Source organism: Aegilops tauschii, chromosome 7, assembly GCF_002575655.3.
Source record: "Aegilops tauschii subsp. strangulata cultivar AL8/78 chromosome 7, Aet v6.0, whole genome shotgun sequence".
NCBI lineage: Eukaryota > Viridiplantae > Streptophyta > Magnoliopsida > Poales > Poaceae > Aegilops > Aegilops tauschii.
In genome coordinates, this window is record NC_053041.3 from 387,665,216 (window position 1) to 387,670,845 (window position 5,630).

The window sequence follows — 5,630 nt, forward strand, 5'->3', positions numbered from 1 at the left end:
CCACATTTTTCAAGGACTTTGCTGGTGCTCCTTCAGGTTCAGCAATCACCCGCTTCCTTTTTGATGTCTGATGCACAAGAACAGCATTTGAGTGGAAAAACATGGTATGATGACAGATGGAATATGTATTGATAATGGATGGGCATGGCATCTTGACATATATGATGAGTAAACTAAGCAGATGGCGGTGCAACAAAGTAGAAGAAATGCAAGACAACATATGCAAGATACCCGCAATCAATAAAACATTGCCAAATTAGAACAGGCACCTTGATGGGTGAACAGGATAGGCCATCTGCCTTTGACTCCTCGAGGTTAGAATAGTCATTAGGATCATATTCTGAACAAGAATCAACAGGTGGGGAGCGTATGAGTTTCATTGCATCCAGAATGGCACTCAATGCCTTGGTGCCAATTTTGTAAGTCATTGCAGTGTTTAGCTTCAAGAGTGGACTGCTGCTAGTGCGACACAAAGCAGCTACACAGATCATAGTGTAGATATAACGGGAAAACCTTAAGCATCAGAGTAAAATCAGCAAAGTGGAACTTGCTGGAATATATGTGCTAGTATTGCTGGTACGGCTAGAAAGGCTTCGGATACCAGCTCTCTTCAAGTGAAGGTGCGGTACTGTTAATATCAGTGTAACTCTCAAAGGCGACATAGCTCCCCGCATTTCCTTGCTATTCTTATAGGATTCAAGTGGGCAGGCCACTACAAATCCTATTCCTATGTTTACAAGATCCTACGAATCAAAGAGGCTCAAAGTGTCCATCACAACCGACCGTATAGACCTCTACACTGCAAATGTCCCTGCTCATCTTCAGTACAAGGAACATACTGTACTACTATCATACTCCCTCCGTTCCAAAATATAAGTCTTGGTAGAGATTTCCACTATGGATCACATACAGATGTATCCAGATACATTTTAGAGTGTAGATTCACTCATTTTGCTCCATATGTAGTCCATGGTGGAATCTATACAAAGACTTGTATTTAGGAACGGAGAGAGTACATATTAAAGAAGAACGAAAGAGGAACATGGTAAAGAAGAGCAAGCAGATTTTGGATAATAAAATGTTGGTTGCGCAGTGCCCACACATGATGAACCAGAGCGCATTAAGAATGCAACTCCCAGCTGTCTCTCGACCATTTCAGACGGTTGGATGAAGATCCTACGTCTCCTAACCCTTCTTCTTCCTCGTCTCTGATTCTTCCCATAGAGAACACCGCACGGGCCGCCGGCCGGACCACCGGCCCCCACCGCCTGTGTTCCTCCGCCACCCCCACCCCCACCCCCACCCCAACCCCCACCCGCGTCGAGTTTTCTTCGTTCGGCGAGGCCCCACAACCACCCGAGCCCCTTCGATCCCACCGGCGAACTCCGGCGAGCTCTGAAAAATCGACTGACCCAATTTTGAAATTTAGTCTACTGTGATTTAACTAGTGTGGAATATAAAAGGGGAAAACCATAAGCATTGGGAGTATAGTGTTGAGCGTGCCATGGCGGATCTGAAGGTGCAAACCGGACAAAGGCAACTTCGCAACCAAGAAAAGAAATCAGAGTAAAGCAGTGGCGATCTATTTTCTTGCTGCGATAAATAAGTTGAGCAGATACGAAAGAGTACCGCCTCTAGTGCGGCGCCGTGTACGCATCTGCTGAGAATTTGACGGTGTTGCGGTTGCGATGGCTGTCGGCGGCGTGGAAGCAGATCTAGGAGGATAGACGGTGGCGGCGGGGCACGGTGGACGAGACGGTCGTAGGAGCGGCGCCGGCAAGGTGGACGACGGCGGGGATGAAGCGAGAGGACGGGATGCAAGGATCACGGTCCGAAGCCGTGGATGAGAGAGGTCGATCTCTTGTAATGGACGGCGGCGTCGGGGTATCAGCTCCGGCATGGTGGAGCAAGACGGCGGTGGATGGGGTGGCGGACGGCGGGAGACGGAGGAGGGTGGGGAGGAGAGGGTGTTTTGGCGCCCACGGAGTACGAATGGGGAAAAGGGAGGTAGAGAGGAAGGGGGGAACCATGTATTCAGGGCGCGCTTGTCTCAAATGCGAGGAAATTTACAAACTTAGCCCCCGTTTCAAATTTCTACTACATCACATCAACATTAGTCGGTTGGGGATAGGACGGTAATCTCTCATACACCGAATATTTGCCGACGAGAGTTTGTTTTTGGCGCCCACTGTGTATGAATATGAATCGGGGAGGGAGTCGATTTTGGCCGAGGACACACTGTGTTTTGGCGCCCACCGTGTATGAATCCGGGTGAGAGGCGGTTATGTCACGTTTGGGTGAAATTACAAACATACCCCTATCGAAACCTATAGAAATCCAGCAGATAGGCTTTGCGTGGCAGGGATAGGCAGTAGTGATTTCCATCTCGCAGATTTTGGTTTTGGGCAGTTACTGTGACTTTCCCCGCTTCGTTCAAATTTTGCAGAGTGCACGTTTACCGTGCCAACTCAATTCGAATCCCGTTTGTATTCTTTTTTTTGGGCGGGATCCATTTTCAATTGGAATTACATTCTATATACATCATTTTTTATATATACTTTCAAAAGCAGAACAAAGAATTCTTCTCCTTTATATGTATAATATGATTTACAAATACAACGATCTCGAAATCTTAAGGTTGAATTCGAAAAAAATTAACCAAATTATGTTCTACTAAAATGTATGGATCAGTAATATCTACACATTAAATAACATCGATGTGCGTGAATTCATATGAGTATGCATGTTTGATAGATCAATTTTGGTTCGAGTATGGATTACATGTATCATCATCTCGAATTCAAATATTTGAATCCCTTTTTTGTTCACTCCTTTCACGCCCATCTCTCTCGCATGCATGCTCCTTCAGGTAGCTATCACTCTCTTTTCTCCAGCTCACCCGCATGCTCACTTCATGTTTCTCCTATCCTCGCAAACATGGTCTCTCGACGTCTCCCTTGAGAAGTGTCACACTCTCCCTATCATTATACATTACACGGTTTTCATTATCTCTCACGTCTCTACTATTCTCTGGTATCACTCGGTACCTAAGCTTTCTTTTTCACTGCCACACACACAGTCTCCACTCGTCTTTCACTTTGTCTTTCTCTCTACGGGATTCTCTCACACACCCTATATGTCTCTACATATGACTCATACCACTAAAATTACTCTCTCTCTCTCTCTCTCCTGTAGACACAACATTTGTTGCGGTCTCCTTTTCGTCTCCATCCCAGACTGACAGTATTCATTTGTTTACCGATCAGACAACCCCGACTACCGTCTCCTCTCTCTCTCTCACACAGACACACACACACACAACTCCTGCTTCCACCCCCCTTCCCGATTACCCTCTCTCTCTCACACACACAAAACTCTCGCTTTCGCACCCCGACTCGTATTTCTCTCACAAACATTTATCGACTAGCTAGCCTCTAGATAGGTTTATACACCCGCACACTCGTGCTTCCACCATCGCATACATGTCTCTCTCCCGCTCCTTGTATCTATGTAGATTTTTCTTCCCTTCTTGAGACACGCCCTCTCGATCGTGCACACACACACTATCGCCTCATTTTAAGCTGATACCTATCGCACACACACTCCTTGTGTCTTTGTCACACATGCACTCCGTCCTCCTCCACTCTCCCTCTCTCTCACACACACATGGGCTTTTTGCAACAACTAGCAAGATGCCCATGCGTTGCACGGAACATCAAGATGCATTTGTATGAGTAGTTTATCTTGTGGGGGAAAAGGATGAACGAGGGAAGGCCTTATTTGCAAATGTGGAGAGGGGTGTGGGTATCTTTTTGCAAAATTGCCATAGTTTCCTTCCTATCCGTCAGATATAGATCGGACGGCCTATATTGCAGGATCGCAGGCACACGATCATCACTGACGATGCTTTTTATAAGAGTAGGGATAAAAATAGAGTTGGTGATGATGGTGGGCCTGCCATCCTGCAATGTAGGTCGTCCGATTTATATCTGACGGATAGGAAGGAAAATATGGCAATTTACCCGCACTCTGCACCACATTTGCAGATAAGGCCTTCCCTCGTTCATCCTTTTCTCCCACAAGATCTTGATGTTCCGTGCAACGCACGGGCATCTTGCTAGTAAGAGTAGAAATTAGACATATACCACTTCTCGAATCTTGAAACCAACAACATTCCTCCCTTATCTCATCAAAACCGCCAAAGGAATATATTTTAAGTGAAACATAACATATTTTTAGTGATATACGTATTTCAAAACTAGACTTTTTTATCAAATCGGTGAATATGTATTAATCTACTTTGATCGTGTGGCAACGCATTGGCACATTGCTAGTAGTTATTATAATTTTTTGGACACCAGACAAACGGTGGAGTACATATACGAAGAGAAGAGGCGCACGCACGCAGTCGGCCTCTCGCTGTCTCGCACACATGAGTGTTACATAAAGGCGACGTTAACAAATAAACCCTAAAACCCTAGGTGCACGATTGCTGCATTCGCGGGTACCGGGTACGTGGTGGAGCACCTTTGTAGGAATAGTCAGCTCGCGTGATAATTTGATCCGTAGGAGTTGATGGTCGGGACCACAGGTGAACGACTTGGAGCGCGGTGGCTCGCCAGTTGCCACAGATCGAGTAGCCACGTTTAAAATATCGTTTTTTAGCGGGGTTAAGAGTTCCGATTTTCAATGGCGCGTTATAAGTAGTAAGTAGATTTTAGAACGATTGGTATGGAGCAAAAATGGAATTCATAGTACTACGTACCTCCTTGGCGTATGGTTGTATGGTTTTTTTTGCGATGGAGGTTGTATGGTTATGTTGCGAGATGTTGAACCTGGTAGTTCTAGGGCAAATACTACGGTTTAGATTTAGATGCTGGTTTTCAGTAATGAAAATCGGAAGGGGAAACCCTTCTTTGATTAAAAAAACTACTACCTCCATTCTGGTTTACTAGTCCCCATCGTACTTTGGGTCAAAGTTTTTCCATGAATTTTACTTGTAAAATGTGAATGGAAAACGAGATTTTGTTATACCCAAACAAAAAAGGACTGGAGGGACTGATTGCTCTGACACGGACGCGACCTCTCATAGCGCATGCATTGAACCGGCGCGCCGGCCAAGAGGGCCACACTCGCTGCAGGCCCGGCTGAGCACGCCTCCTCGCCGCGTGCAACCAGCTTAAGACTACCCCGCCTGCCTTCATTGAAACCGCGCGTGTGCCGGCAAAACGTCCTTCCGCGAGCCGGCAGGCATTTTAGAACACAAAAAATGACTAAAATATAATTAATTTACGCATGGTCTTGACTTGTTGTGGTCGCCGCCTTTGATCTGCTCGATGCCCTCTTTGAAGATTGAGGTGTTGTGCATGTTGGGGTGCAAAGGAGCACAAGCGAGAGTGGTCGCCGTATAACCTTGGATGGGGATGAATTGTGTGCTCGGGGGAGTGTGTGTGTGTGTGTTGTGTTGCGTGTGTCTGTGTGTGTGTGTGTGTGTGTGTCAGATATTGAGAGAAAACAAACCTAAGGAGAGAAATGGGTATTCACGAAGAGATTGTGCGGGCCTTGAGGTGGGCAGGGGCCGGGTGAGGGTGTCAAAATGTGCGCGTTGATGCATGTGTTGCATGCGACCG